This window comes from Thunnus albacares, chromosome 4 (genome assembly GCF_914725855.1).
Source record: "Thunnus albacares chromosome 4, fThuAlb1.1, whole genome shotgun sequence".
In the NCBI taxonomy this organism is placed as follows: Eukaryota; Metazoa; Chordata; class Actinopteri; order Scombriformes; family Scombridae; genus Thunnus; species Thunnus albacares.
In genome coordinates, this window is record NC_058109.1 from 25,330,351 (window position 1) to 25,346,005 (window position 15,655).

At 44.2% G+C, this 15,655-nt stretch overlaps 1 protein-coding gene across 4 annotated transcripts in view; it reads left to right on the top strand.

Moving 5' to 3' along the window:
* The first annotated feature begins 1,583 nt into the window (after positions 1 to 1,583).
* Positions 1,584 to 15,655, top strand: part of LOC122980395 (plexin-A1-like) — a 192,211-nt gene continuing 178,139 nt past the window's right edge. For 2 of the 4 annotated variants that reach the window (XM_044348349.1, XM_044348348.1), the window contains exon 1: positions 1,585 to 1,759. The gene's annotated coding sequence lies outside the window, so the exon portion shown is untranslated. Of the gene's footprint in view, positions 1,760 to 15,655 lie in introns of all 4 variants that reach the window. The other 2 variants (XM_044348347.1, XM_044348350.1) reach the window with 2 other exon arrangements.

The window sequence follows — 15,655 nt, forward strand, 5'->3', positions numbered from 1 at the left end:
GTAAGAATTAAAAGTTGGCTGGATAGCCTCGCGGCTTCAGTTTGTATCCAAACTCTGTCATCAGAGTGTCACTCAGAGGAAGTTAGTAGGTGTGAATGTGTCAGCTGATGGGATGCGACAGGCCGGCCTCAGGCCTCCTCATTTAATTAGGAGCCCGCCTTGTTTTTTGGAGCTCACAACCAAACCTGTCTCTCATTGTCTCCAAGGCATTTTCTATTTTAAACACCATTCACTGTAAATTTAAGTTTCTGTTATAGGTGTAACCTGCAGGTGTCCAATACTCTGCACCACACTGAGGCTAAACTGTGCCTAACAGGGCTTTACTCACTATTAAATATTGCAAATATAATATAATGATATAATATTGCAAAAACAGTAAACACACAGTACTATGTTTTTCCTTTACTGTTGTCCATTTCTTATATAACCTTGTTCCTGTCTTTTATTTGTCTTAACTTTGAGTCAAAAAAGGGCTTTAAAATGTATTTGTGATGATGATGATGATGATGATAGAAGGCTTCAACAATGTCTATTTTTCTATTTTATACACATTTTTGAGTTTGGTTCTAAGGTAAGGTTGAGTAATAACAGAATATGTTTAACTTACTGTACTTACACTCTACTCTGTTATGTTGCCTTAATTTCTTATGACTGGTTTCCATTTTCAATATTATGATCATTTCTGTGAATATTTTTACAATGATTGTGAGACTCCCAAAAGCTATTTTAAATCGCCTCAGGTGGTCTGTGTCAAGATGAGGCACGGAGGAGAATTAGCTATTGTATACAATAAAAAAAAATCATCAGTTTGTATTTTGCCACTTACTCTTTCTGTCAACTACTATGATACCTTAAATATGGCCAATGTAAGTGAAAGAATACAAGACAGAGTTTGGATAATCTCTTACTACCCTGCTTTTGATGGTTGGACTTAGCTCACCTTACAGGGAGAAAATGTGCTTCAATAAACACTGTTTACTATGGAGCGGCTGTGGCTCAGGAGGTAGAGCGGGTGGTCCACTAATCAGAAGACTGGTGGTTCAATCCATGTCGAAGTGTCCTTGGGCAAGATACAGAACCCCACATTGCTCCCTAAGGCTGTGCTATTGGTGTGTGTGTGTGTGTGTATGAATAAAAATTCCCCCGATGAGCAGGTTGGCACCTTGCATGTCAGCCTCAGCCATCAGTGCATGAATGTGTGTATGAATGGGTGAATGTGGCATATAATGCAAAGGGCTTTGAGTGATCAGAAGACTAGAAAACCACTAAATAAATACAGTCCACCATCCATTTATACAAAAGTTCAAACAGGCATCTCAGACCGTGAATTAATCACAATACAACTGAAATACAGAGAAAATCAGAAAAAAAGTTAAACTAATTTAAGAAAAATATAAAACATAAATAAAATAAAATAAGATGAAACATATTGAAAAACAGTAAAAGTGTAGAAAGGGGATTACTTATTAGTATTTATGAAATGTAAAAGCTACCACACAAGTCCCTGTCATACCAGCTGTCAGCCCGGGGCGCCCTCTAGGGGCTCAGGGAGGTACTGCAGCAGCAGAGCGCCTCCTCCCTCCTCCCCTCCTCCCCTCCTCCTGGAGCCGGAGCTGCATTCCTGTCCTCTCCGCTCCATTCACACGCAGGGAGCCGCCGGAGAGAGAGCACCGCCACTCCGTGACCAGAGTGGAAATGTCCCCAAGTTTTGGAATTTAAAACCATGGCGAGGATATCTATCCTAAGGATCACTTAACCTGTAAGTACCGTGAAAACTCCTGCGCAGGGCTTTTTTCGTGTGGGAAGCAGCAGGGTTTTGGTGGAGCCGGATGAAATATTTAGGTTACATTTTTTCCCCCCTTTGCTTTTTGCTCCGTGCGGTTGAGTTTGTCGTTGTGTTTTTTCCCCCCTCCGCTTCTCCTCGTTGTCTTCTCCTTGTCTTCCACGAGTTTGAGGAGCTTGAGGCTTCAACCAAACCCCGCGACATGAAGAGGACATGTAGTGTAGCGCTTATATGCTGCTATTGAGGTGTGTGTATCGGTGTGTAGAGGCTCGTTTCTCGGTGAGCGGTGTGGTGAATGTGCGCCCCGGTGTGACCACCAGTCGGATTGATCCACACCAAACTGCGGATATTTTAGGCGCCGAACGAACTTAATTAATTTGCACATTTCTTCTCTAATTATCTCAGCACTTGGCGCTTGAAACTAAAAAAAATATTTTGTATTTTTTTTTACAAGTAAGCTCGGATTTGGTGCAGTGAGAGGAGGTGAGTTTTTGGCTGGTTGGAGAACATCGGCTGCAGTGACTTTTTTTGAAATGGAAAAGCTTCGTCTTGCAGTAAAATGTGGAGTCTTGTACAAAAAAAGAAAGAAAGAAAGAAAGAAAGAGCACCTGGACGTGTGTTTGTTGTGCGTATAGCTGTTGCATTGCCTCAGAGGAGGAATGCCTCCACCACCATACATAATTACAGGTATTCACAGGGCTGACACTCACTGTCGCCTGGATAAATAGTCCGGGGAGACTGGAGGAGGCTGCATGGCTTGAGATTAAACATTTGCTTTCATGCTTGTTTATTTTCTCATATTTGAATGTAGCCTGCCCCGGCTTTCTTAAATGGACCTAAGGGAGGAGTTGTGTTGGATTTCTCTAGGGGGAGGAAGAGGAGGAGGAGGAGGAATAGGAGGGGGGGTGCTGCTTGCTTTTGGGGAAAAAAAATCGATTCCCCTATTAGCTTTGAAATAATTAGAAATAGTGTTGGTGTGGTGTGAAAAGAGCGTTAATCTGCTAACGAATGAGAGGCAATTTGTAAGCTTTGTTATTCGACAGCAATTGAATTCCCCTTTTGAGCAGGGATGGAGTGGCGAGGGCTGTCTGTGGGTGTGTTGAGTGCGCATTGGTTGTCAGCTATTGGAAATGCTCTCATTGCTCTATCGGATTCTCCTCAGTTCTGTTTTTTTTTTTTTTTTTTTTTAATCAAATCCCGGTTAACCAAATTAAACTACCCACCCCGACCCCGCACGCCACGTGAATTCATTTGGAGCCCATTTTAAAAAACATGTATTCATGAATCATATTGGATGAACAAGCGCTTAGACATTTTTTTTTTTGAGGTAAAGGAGGGAGAGGCAAGAGCCTATGGATAATAAAATCACTGCATTATTCCTTTAATATTAATATTGGGGTCTTATAGTGTATCTGCTGTGCATTTAAGGTGGGTCACTGGTGTATTTCTTCTTCTATGGCACCACCTGATCACCCCTATAGGTGTAATGTGAGCACTATCACAACTGTAGTTCTTTATCATAAGTGACATGACCCAAATTCTGCCTCTGCTCAGTCAAGCAGCAGCCCCTTCATTGACAGTTCAATGTGATGACCGGTATTCACATGTACTAGATGATGTGGGATTTGAACCGTGACATGAGTGTTTATTTAAGAGGTGGTGCCCAGTCACAGCTCTAAATCATTGAGCTCCAGACAGACTGACATCTTTCCAACCGTACCACAGAAGCGGTACCTGACTTGTTCAATCAAACCAAGCGTCACTTTCCAGTGTGAGTGTGTGACTGATAGCAAGGAGTGGCAGTAATGTAACCAAAGATATGGCTTTCTTTGTGTGAGGACTGTATAAGCACACTTTAAAAAAAACAAACAAAACATGTAGCTGGCACAGGTGTTGAAACAACATACTTAAATCACAATACAATGGCTGATCTGAAAAAATATCTATACTTCATGATATCAAAATTTAAGTTTCCACTTTTATCCATCTTTTTTTTTTTTTTTTTTTTGCAAAACTGTGACCTTGCATTTCACATGAAAGCTGGCAACCCAGCCAGAAAATTGCAAGCAATTTGCCTCAATCTTCCCTAATTATGATACAGATCTGCCCACAATAGACCAGCGGTGTCATGAATTTTGAAAGTCTGCCCCGTCCGGTTTGTCTGCCGCTGTGAAGGGTAAAATCTGTGATGTCCAAACTTTGGAATTCGAGCTGACATGTGCACTTTGCACCCCTCTGGTCCTGCTTTTGTGTGGCTCGTCCCCCCCCCCCCACCCCCGTCGCATTCCTCTGGACTTTTCAGTGAGCGGCGTATTTAAGGTCTAATTAGATTGTAGATGGATGACAAAGCACAAGAAGCTGTACTCAAGTGAGAAGTGAGTTGCGACTTGGCGTTGTAAGTCTGGCCCTAAAGGTTGTTTTAGTGCAAATATCAATGAAGGGTTTGAGTTAGATTCCATCAAGCTCACGCGGGATTTTCTCAGTTGGAGTGAAAAACTACTTCACTGGGTCACTGAAATTGTTTATATATGTGAAAGGACTTTCAGTGCATAACTGTATTCTTCCGGGTATACTGTACTGTGATTCATTGCTTTCATGCAGCGAGCCGATATATAGACTGTGTTCACCCTCACAGTGTGTGTGTGTGTGTGTGTGTGTGTGTGTGTGTGTGTGTGTGTGTGTGTGGTGCTAGACTGCAAAATCCAGCTCCTTTTCCAGTTTCCCCTTACTGTTCGACATTTTAAACCAGTGTGACAACCTCATCTTCAGGCATTTCCTTTTCTCGCCTTCTCTCTATGCCTCCAGCCTCATGCTGCCACTCAGACTTTCTCACCGTCTTCCTCCCTCACTCTCCCTTTTTTTTTTTTCTCTCCCTCCTTTTCTGTCAGGAGCCTACCGCTGTCTGCATCTACCTCCCTCCTTCCGCGCCACCTCTCTCCGCCTTTTGCTCACCTTCCGTTTTTTCCTGATCTGTCTTCTCTTTCTTCTGTTCTCTTACTAACTGTCTAGTTACATGCTGGTTCTCTCCTCCGTCCCTCCATCTCTATCTTTCCCTTTCTGGAGAAAAAAATTCATGCACACGTAAGGCCTAGTCATACTTGCATCATCATCCAGTGTCACTTACTGCGTCCAGACTCCTTGTATATATTGCAAAATTTCCAGTAGTCTAAAAAATTCCCCCGTTTCAGTTCCTCAACCACTTCCCTGGTACATTTCTGAGGGGAGTACTGGTGTTCATAACTCATCAGTCCCTGTCAGTTGCTGCTCTTTGGCTCAATGCATGAAGAAGCATTTACTACAAGTGAAAGAGGATCCCATCCCAAACCGAAATAGAGTATATGTCAGAGTGTGTCGGGGGCACCTTAGTGTAAAATCTTCACCCATGTGTGTGATGGAGGGCTTCCTTGGCACGGCGGCACTGTAATACAATCTGCTTTCATATCATAGCCGGTGGAGATTGCATGTTTTTATTACATAAGTTTTCATTTGTGTCAGTCTTGCTAAAGAGGTTAGCTGGAGCGCTGTGTCGCTGGCACTCTGCTCTGAGTGCGTTTCATTCACTCTGCGCTCATCCTGTCTCTTGCTCTTTTTTTTTAATATATATATATATCAGATCAGTTTTATGTTTCTTCTATTTTGACCTTTCCTCCCTTTCCTTCCTTCTGTAACATTCTCTCCTACTTCTCTATATCGTCACCTCTCTGTCTGAGCCTTGTCCCATCCTCTGTGTCTCTCTCTCTCTCTCTCCATGTGAGTGTTTTGACTGAGTCTATGGGGTTTGAGTGGAGCCCTGAGGCGAGGAGCCACACAGCAGCAGCAATATTAAAACGCACTAAAGAGGGAACAGCAGCAGGGCTCTACCCAAAGGCCCTGTTGTACACACACATACGCAGACACACACAGCTCTCATGGTGCTAACACCTCTCCAGCCGACAAGCCTTAATATGAAATAAACTCACTCGCCAATACCTGGCGGGCCTGTCTTGACTGACTGCTCAAATAGGAATGACCTCCATTTGGCCCGAATAAGATGCTGGAATTGAGAGTCGGTGGGCGGTGTTGAACCGCAAAGAGCTGGTGCATTACAAATTTTATCAAGAGGTGAGTTTGCAGGTGAGCCGGCAGCATAAACCCTCATCAGTGCCAATCAAGAAGTGAATTTAAAGGCAGACTGCGCTATCTCCAAGCTTCATCACATTTTTTTTTTTTTTGAAAAAAGGAGGGTGCGCTCGAGGCTGGCAGTTTTATTTTGGTCCCAGGAAACTGCTGGAATTAGAGAGGATGCATGAAGTGAGTGCCAGTGTGGAGAATGTGAAATGAAAGCTTGGTTTGTATTGTTTGATGCCTTGACCTTCTTAAAAAAAGATTTCTTGTTGCATTCTTCACTTCAGCTGTAGCCAAATAAATATGACCACTGTGGTGGCAGAGCAGAAATTTTCCCAGCCAGAAAATTGTATTTTTTTTTTTCTCTCTCTCAGGAAAGCAGCCTTAGTTTCTCTGTCTCTGTCGTGCTCATCCAAGTGAACTGTCTGTTATGTATAATTAATTTTCTCCTCTCTCCCAGTTTATTTTTATCGCCCACTTTTAACCATTCCTTCAAAGGACCCCTCCCCCGCTTCCGTCCTCCACAGTGCCTGCTGAAAGTGACAGCTGCTCGGGTACGGGGGATGCTTTTTGAAGCAGGCACTAAAAAGGCCACTCACTCAAGACGACTTGGAATAGAAAAATCTCTCTGCCGTTCTGACAGTATCAAAAACATGCCTGCTAATCTGGCTGCAAATTGAAAATAAGCTCCATCTCCACTGTAGTCTGCGCCGCTTGTTGGGGAACAGAATTTACATGGGCTCCTTTTGTTCAAAGGGTTGTTGATTAGTTTGGTTGAACTGTAAAGCAGAGTGACGAGATTGACTTAAGTAGGGCGCAAAGAACTTCTTGTTCACCGTTTTGCAGGCACTTGGTGGTGTATTGACGGGAGCGCTGCATCGCATTCATTTTCTCGTAAAGTCAAATTGACTTTGCATATAATTGTAAGAATGGGCTCTCGTCCAAACCAAAGAAACAAACACTGTCACTGGTTGCATTTGACCCTCAGCCTCTGGCACGTCAACACCGAGATTGAGTTACAGTCGTCCTGAAGGTTCTGCCTGAAGGTCCAAAGATGCAGCATTGACCCCGGTTCCACTTCTGACCTGGTGGCCTTGAGTAGAAATCCCACCGCCCCCTGCTGCTAGTGGGCACAGCCTCAGCATATGAGGTTTCCTTACTGGCATGCTAATGCTCTTGTCAGCATTCTGTCCATCTCCTCTCAGACACCGAGTCAGACGGGCAGCTTGGGTCCCTGATTTGTGTCGACATAAAAAAAACGGCTTCTCTTGTTCCATTCCCTCCTGTGAAGAAGAGCTGGGACTTACTATTGATCAGGAAGTCACAATTCCTTCCTGTAACATAAGACAACACCTATACTGTCGTCTGTATTGTACTCTAATTTTATTGCTAAGGTGCGCAACTTGCAGGGGAGGCCACACTCAGTGCTTGTAGTTATTCTGGTTATTCCCGTATCATTTCTATTCTTTTTCCTGCTTAAAGTTAATCTTCCAAAATCACTACACATAATAGTTATTGTTAGGTGGATCTCAGATCAGTTTTGCAACTTCCTCTCAGACTAGTAAGAATCGTGGGTAGTGAAGAAGAGTTGCAGATCGCTTCAGCATTCAACTTACCTTGAAGTCAGAAGCAGGTGGTCAATGGTACACTACAGGACTCATTATTTTCTTCTATTATTTGGTAATGTTTGGGATGTATCAATGTTTATTTGGAAAAATTAATTATTTAAAAATGTGAGAAATTTTTTGATGGGCAAGGCAACTACTCTGTAGTTTAACCATTTCTTGTTTGTTATTACTTGCGTAGAGAGATTTTGGTGCATAATCACCAGCTCATTTGTATTTCTCTCCATGTCTTTATTGATGTTAGCAGTTTCTGGGCTGTACTCCTCTCCAAAGGACGTCATTTAGTCATAGTAAACCGTGGTGATGAACACTGTGGGGGCGTAAAATCTGGCAAAAATCTGGTGTTCAGTGTTTCACTAAAAACTGAAAATGATTAGCCTGTGATGTTCTGTGAGTACACACTACAGTAGATCTACAGTATTGATCACACAGTCATGTCAGAATATGAGTGCACATAGACATAGATGCCGGGACCATCAGGTATACCCAACGTTAGTCTCCCAAAGGTGCCCCTGAGCCAAACACACCGAATTCCACTGGTTCAATGTAAAAAAACCAGATCTTTGGAATGGATTGTATCTGGCCCAGCCTGTCAGTATCATCAGCAGAAAGTGTGAGTTGCTGATGCTGAGATAGTCTCAGTTTAGATGAGGGAGCCTACTGGTTGTTTACCGTGCTCACTAGAGTCTGTCTGCCTCTTCAGGCATGTTTGGCTTGTTAATGAGAACCACTGTGTGAGAGAGGAGGCAGCGCACTGTGGGTGTGTGCCTGTGCATGTATTTGCATTGAGATAAGCAGTGCATCGTCAGTGTGCATTTGCTGATGTGCGCTGTGTACAGGAGGAAAATATACAGGATGCTATCTGAAAGTGTTTGTGTGCGTGTGTGTATGGGGACTCCACGTGTTGAATATAAGGTAACACTCTGCACTGTGGAGGAGATGGGGAAGGGAAGAGTTTACACAGGCACATAGACATTTATTATTGTGATTAATGATAATGGTGCAGCAACCCATAATTGCTCACTATTTTTTTTCCCCTTTCTCAGACTCTGTATCTCCCACTTCTTCATTCCTGTTTTCTATCCTTCATCCCCCCCCTCCTTGCACACACACACACACACACACACCCTCTTGGTTTCTGTTGTGTTTACCAAGGGGAATCTTAAATAATTCAGGAGGTCTGTACTCCCCAGCCCTGTAAATAAGACCAATAGAAGGCGGGCCTTTAAAGAGAGCCACTTGCCCAGGGAAAGCATGGCAGTGGGCTAGCCTATAAATCAGCTAGCTAGCCGCCTCTGTCTGGCCCTTTTACTGTGGTAGTGTTGAGGGCTGGCCAGCAACAACCTCCACATTAGCGGAAGAGAGGTCGACTCATTCTAGAAAGGTCACTGGTTCGTTGGCGTCGCCCTCGGCAGTGATGGACAGATAAAAATCACGTGTATATGTTTGTAGGACGCAGGTAGGATCACTCTTCCTCTCTACCCCCTCAGATGCACATTGTTTTATGTTTGTGCACACTCGCGCATGGACACGTGCTCCGTGGCTCATAAACCACGCTCTCTGATGTCAGCACCTGCATGTGTGTTTACCAGATGGCGATAAGTGCTGATTTATTCACTTTGTTTACCACTCGTTTTTCCCCTGAGTGCCTGGCACTCTTTAGATGTGGGCTGGTGCTTCTGGCTAGTTTGGTGTGTGTGTGTGTGTTCGTGTTTGGTGAGGTCAGACACACAGATACTTCACAGAAAACCAGTCAATAAAGGAAAAAAACATTTTAGTTTTTCAGAGTAACAGAACCGGCAGTTAGCCCACTAAATCCACTATGCAATCCTACTTCAGCTGTAGAAAGAAGGGTAGATTTTGAGTAGCTTTAGCCCTAAATCATTTTGGAGCACATCCCAGCCTCTCACGTCCCCACGTTAAAACTCTCAGTAGCCACTTTTTCACAGCAGGGCCAAGTGGGACCTGTCAGGTTTTGAGGCCAGCTCAAAACTTTTCTAAGCTCTGACCGAAAGCGATATTAGTTTATTTGAAACTGTCGCACAAATGACAGTTGATAGGTGCTGGTAACAGATGTCTAGAAGAACCACAGAAATGCTATGTTGAAGAAAACTGGAACATACATAATATTGCAAGCCTGTTGGATCCTCATACTGGGAATAAGGCTACTTATTCTACAGCCCTCATCAGTGTTATGTCCTTCTCTGAGAAATAGCTTGCATTCCTGGCATCCACTGCCCCATGCTTATGGTGCAGCCAAATTCAAGTTTTCAAACAACAAATGTAATCTGAAACTCTCTTTTTAAAACGGTGCTGAAGCAGCCTAGAATATCCTACACCTCCTCCCTCTCCTACCTTTTTTTTTCTTTTCACAGCCCCTTTGTCAACTCCCTCTTTTGTGCTTCTCCCAAAGGGTTAAAGAGGGAGAAGTGATGAGTAGCCCGCCGTGTCTGGCCTCCATTGTGTGTTGGCATTGTGCCACTGCATAGCATGTCGACCATAGACACATGTACAAGGGACTTTTCTCTATTCACAGGCGCTACAGTTACCCAGTAATACTATCCTCCTGCAAATCAATGCAAATACTTTCCAAAGGTTAGTGGGGTTAGCAGGCTAATGATAACACTGACATTTCATGGGCAGCTCAATGCAAAAAGACCTCAGTCAAATGAGATCTAAAAGCTTGACTTTTGCATTGCTTCATTCTTTGGACTACAAGCTCCTACAAGCTCCGTTAGGCAGCTCAGAGCACCTTCCATAAACATTCAACATCTTCAGACTTTTGGGATGCACCAGAAAGATTGGTTGTTTTCCCTCTCCTCCCTCAGTGGAAACATCTGCTCGAGGACCATAAAACCCCCGTTTCCCTCCCTTTCCAACCTTACATAGCTTGTTAAGAGGAAAACCACTCGACGGCGTGTTGTGCAGAATGTTGGTGGCTGCTCAGCCTAATTCTTTTAGCAGACCTGGGTTACCTCGATTGCGCAACGGCACAAGGCCCCGGGGTGCTTTTAAGTCGCCTCTCCCTCCTCGACCCCCTGCAGAGGAGAGGCAAGCAGAGCAGGGGTACTCTGGGAATAAGTACTCCAGACCAGACAATGGTGGACCGCCGGGAAGGGGGTGGGGTATAGATTGTAGCCAGAAATAGAAGAGGCGCAGCAACAGGAGGAGGAGGAGGTGGCCCCCAAACTGGAAGGAGGGGTGGGATAGAGGGAGGTCAGAGGTTAGACTGATCCCTACTTTAAAGGTGGAGTGGGGGCATGGAGGTTTTATTGCCAGGGCCCTCTTGTTGCTTTTTGCCCAGCCTGGGGTGAACCACTGAGGTGCTACTGCGTCATGGGGGAGGGGGCATTTAGGTGGGTGTGAGCGCGAGCTACACATCGCTGTCCTATGATGGCTCCAGTTGTGCTCAGTGACCTCTGACCCCGGCCTCCTCTCCCCCTGACCAGGAGCTGCCACACAGGTCAGTGACTCTCACGTGAGGTGAGTTAGAGTAGTGAAGAGCGTCTTCGAGTGTGTCGCTCGCCGCTTGTTTAGTTTGCCCCAGCAAGTCCTGTTCTCTCAGCTGGTAAAGTTTCTGGGGCGGATAAGGAGGCCGAGCATGTGACGAACCAGCCAGCAAACATGAAGGAATGCGTCAGCGATACCATTCAGCTCCTGATGGGCCGCCGCATTCCAAATGAAATGGGGTGTGTAACTTGTGACTGGTGTGATGTGCTGATGCGTAGCAGCTGGGAGGAGTTGCTTCCTTTCTCTCCAAGTCTTTCTCTTGGGGCCGTCCTCCCTCCCCGCCTCACCAAGATCCATGATTTCCTTGGTCTCCATTGCATGTGGAGGAATGCGGCTCTTCTGGTTGATCGGCTCCACTCTCCATTGTTACCCGAGTGTGACCTCATTTGGCTCTTGAGATCAACGTGACATAGCCCGTAGTGCACCAGCAGACTGCCCTCTGACAAATGGCAGATAATAGTTGTCCAACTGGCACTTCAGGCAACACTGAATGCTGATTGTAGCCTGAAACAATGACATACAACCGAAGATTAATTTTCGAACAGACTTAACAGGCCAAAGAAAGGTTACATTCTCAGAGGAGGAGGAGGAGGAGGAGGAGGAGGTGCGGCTGAAAATCATGTAGCTGAAACATATTTTGGAATCAGTTACTTCAAGTTATACATGACTCCCAAACTACTATTGTAGACAGATATAAAAGCCATCGCCACATGTGCTGCTCACAAAACATGGGCACAAGCTGTTTTTTAGCCCATTCCAGAGGCACACCTCATTGTGCCCTCGGCAATCAGCGCTGCAGTCAAACTTGGCCACAGCACAGACACATTTTCAAAAAGTAGCCCGGCTCCCAGTCTGCTTGTAGCTGCATCAACATAAAAGCCTTGAGCGTTTTAGATTTGTGAAAGGGCGGGATAGGAGAAATCTGAACAAAATGATGCCAGAGCTTGCACCTCGGCCAGAAACGGCTGAGGGAAAAGAGGAAGAAGAAGAAGAAGAAGAAGAAGACAACAACAGAGGAGTGAGGGAGGGAACTTGGCAGCACTAGCTAACTCAGAACAAGCCAGCTCGCACCAAAGAATAATAAATAATGTCGTTGTGGAGAGAAGCTCTTGTGTGCGAGGCAGGGCGGAGAGAAAGAAAGAGTTTGGGGAAAGAAGGATGACAACAACTCAGAGAAGCTGAGTCAAACTTTAATTAAGGACCGAAGGCAGCATCGAAACAGCTGCTGTTGCTTGCGCCACCCCGCCACACCAGCTTTACGGCTTTTTTTTTTTTTTTTTTATTTGGAAGCCAAACAGATGTTAAGAGTGGGTGGCGATTTTATCGGACAAGAGGTTTGGTTTCGGGGAAGAGGAGGAAATTAAACTCTCCCACTCTTTAGACTGGTGATTTCAAGGATTTAGTGTTAAGGTCTGTTGGTCACAATCACGATGATTGTGACCCTGTGATATCTTGTTAGCTCCCCACATTACAGTGTGATATTTAGAGTACAGGCTCTGTTGAGCAAGATACTGCCTGCCTACGTAATTCAAGGGCATAAAAAAATAAATTGTACCTTATGCATTCTGTTCACTGCGAGCTGCGTAGGATAATAACTACCTAAATCCTAAACTGTAATTTGTAATTCATTGCTTTAAATAATGCTGGACTTTAAATAAGGCTATCATTACCTTTGTCGTTATCAAGGTAGATGTGATATAGATATGAGGTCGTATCTTTCAGCTCTAGCCTGTCATATCTCCTCTGATGATGAACTCTGTGCTGTACTTGTCCTTTGTGGTCAGCGTTTAGGCATGCCAGCTATGTCCACTGGAGCTCACACTGTGTGTCATACTTTCAGGTGACATTCACACCAGCCCGTGCGCTGCGGAGTTTCAATTTTCTGTGCCTTCTCTTATCCAAATGTCTGACATCATCAACGCGGAGAGGTCTCGTCGGGTTGGGCTGGCTCACCTCCCTTATCGTCGTGTCTGTCTCTTCCCCTCTCTCCCTCTCGCTCATTCTGTCACTCTCCTATGGAGGACGTGATGAAAATGGCTGTTTAATCATGCAGAGAGGTCAACAAATCAAAGCGCCCGGGCTGAGTGATTTAAGGGCCTATTCAGAGCACAGCTGGAGGGAGAGGGAAACAGGGAAACAGGGAAAGAGAGGGAGGGCGACAGGGAAACACAGAGAAAGAGAGAGAGACAGGTTGGGGTTTGATTGCTGTATGGCACAGGTCACCTCTCATGCATCTACCACTGGTCTCGTTTCACTAATAATTGTACCTGATAGATTGATGTATAGGCAGGGAGATGAATGGATAGAGCGGGTAGAGGGCAGATTGGCAGAGACGCTCGCATTAGGAAGCCGACATGCCGGTGATGAGATACATACACACACTTCAAACTCACACGACCTCATCAACAGCAGTATAGACCCACATCCTCCTCCCATTAACTTAGGCAGGCCGCTTCCACCGTAACTGCCGAGTTCCTCACCACACACACACACACACACACACACACACACACACACACAGACACAGAGAAATGCCGTCTGCAGGCAGGGCAGTTCTCACCTGAATGTCAATGGGAGAGGGTGACAGATGGTTGGGAGGAGCAGGGGAAGTAAAGACGGACACAGACGGTGATTGTCTTATGTTCCCTTCACACAAAAACCCACAACATCCAGTTTATGATATGAGTATAAGTAAAAAAAAAAGAATGAGTTGTATACATGATCAACCTTTCTTCCAACATTTATACCAAGCAAATGCAAAGGTCGACCAGCTCGTCATTGTCATTCACACGGCTGTAGCTTCGTACACACCACTGCTACGACAGAATTTTACCAGAGCTCGTATAATTCTGTGCGCTTAACAGGATTATCACGTTTCAATGTCATTTAAGTGGTTGCAACAGTGTTTTCACACCGGAGATTCGACAAGGCAGACAGTGCGGACTGACTTCTTTATGTGGTCACCTTATTAAAAGTTAACGCAACAAGTTCTGCTCTACAAGAGTTATGATATAAGTATCGAGAAGACTGGAATTTACAGCTGAGAGGTTGGGCGTTGGTGCCATTATCTACTCTACTGACGTTGTAAAAAATAAATCTTTATTGTACAGTTGCTATAGTAACCTCTATATATGCGGTAACACCAAAGATGACTGTTTTTGGACCTGCAAGTGATCTTGTTCATGAACAGGGTCAATAGCCAAGAGCTGATAACGCATGTTGACCCAACAGCAATAACATGTCTTGAGTCATTGCAGGGTTATTTTCTCTCTCCCTCTCTCCATTACTTTTTCTTTCCTTTTTCTGTCTCTCTCGTTTTGTTTTAAACACAGAACCTGTATTATTGCCATGGCAGTGCTAGATGATGCCTTCTTTTGCCATAACAAATGGCGTGCTGGTCAGATGTGTTCAACAGCAGAGACAGAAGATGTCCATGTGTTATTTGTGTTTGACTGCTACTGAGGTTTTCCTACGATTTCAACTCGCAGAATGAAATTTAGCACCCAAAGTCTCTTTTTATTGGTTTGCTCATTTGGCATGGAAGTGTAATGTAACCTTTTTCTTCCCTTATCTGGAAACTGTATTTTTTCATGCTAGCGTCACAAAGAAAGATTGAAGGGAATTTCACCTGTTCCTGACAAGGGTATTGCCTGATCAACTTTATTGAGTCAACAATATTGACTTTAGCTCCTGTTTACACATCACCTTGACATGGCAATTTTCCACAAGGTTTCTGGGTGAAGCTAAATGTTTGAAGGGGACTTCTGTCACTCCTGTCCTGTACTTTCCGCCTGACTGTCTCTATTCAGGGTTTTTCTCTTCTTCTGTTTTCTGCTTCCTCTCTGTGTCTATCTCTCTGAAAGCTGTGTATTGTTAGCCGGTGAGTAGCCTCGCCCTGACTAGTCATACAGAGTTTATATTTTACATTTCTGTTTTGGATTATTTCGTTGTACCCTAGTTCACGATGCTGTCTGTTTCTGCTGTTGCAGTTTGGGAACAATTACATATAGAGGGCACCACTAATTGCATACAGACAGACATTTGGGCAACCTGTTGCAGGAGAGGTAGACTTTGGTCATCAAGGTTAGAAGAGGGAGGTAATGTAAAGGTGTGCGGTGGGAGGTGTTGATTTGACTCAGTAATTTGTCAGTTTTATTCCTCACCTGTGTTATTATCAGACGGTTAAAGGTCTCCTTGTGTCCCCCAACTTTGTATACTGATCAAGGCTGCAACTAAAGATTACTTTCATTATTAATGAATCAGTCTGTTATTTATTTAATTCATCGTTGAGTCTATAAAATGTATGAAAATAGTGAAAAATGGCTACCACAATTTTACAGACTCCAAGGTGACATCTTCAGATTGCTTTTGTCCAAACCCAAAAATATTCAATTCATACAATACAAAACGCAGAAAATTTCAGCTAGTCACTTGTTGATCAACAGAGAATTAATTGGCAACTGTTTTTATAGGTGATAAATTGTTGCAAAATGCCAAAGATTCAAGGTTTTAGCTTCTCAGTTGTGGGTTTTTTTTTTACTTTTCTGTGTTTTTATATGATTTTAAACTGAATCTTTTGGGGGATTTTGGACTGTTGGTTGGACAAAAACAACTGAAGACTTCATCTTGGGCT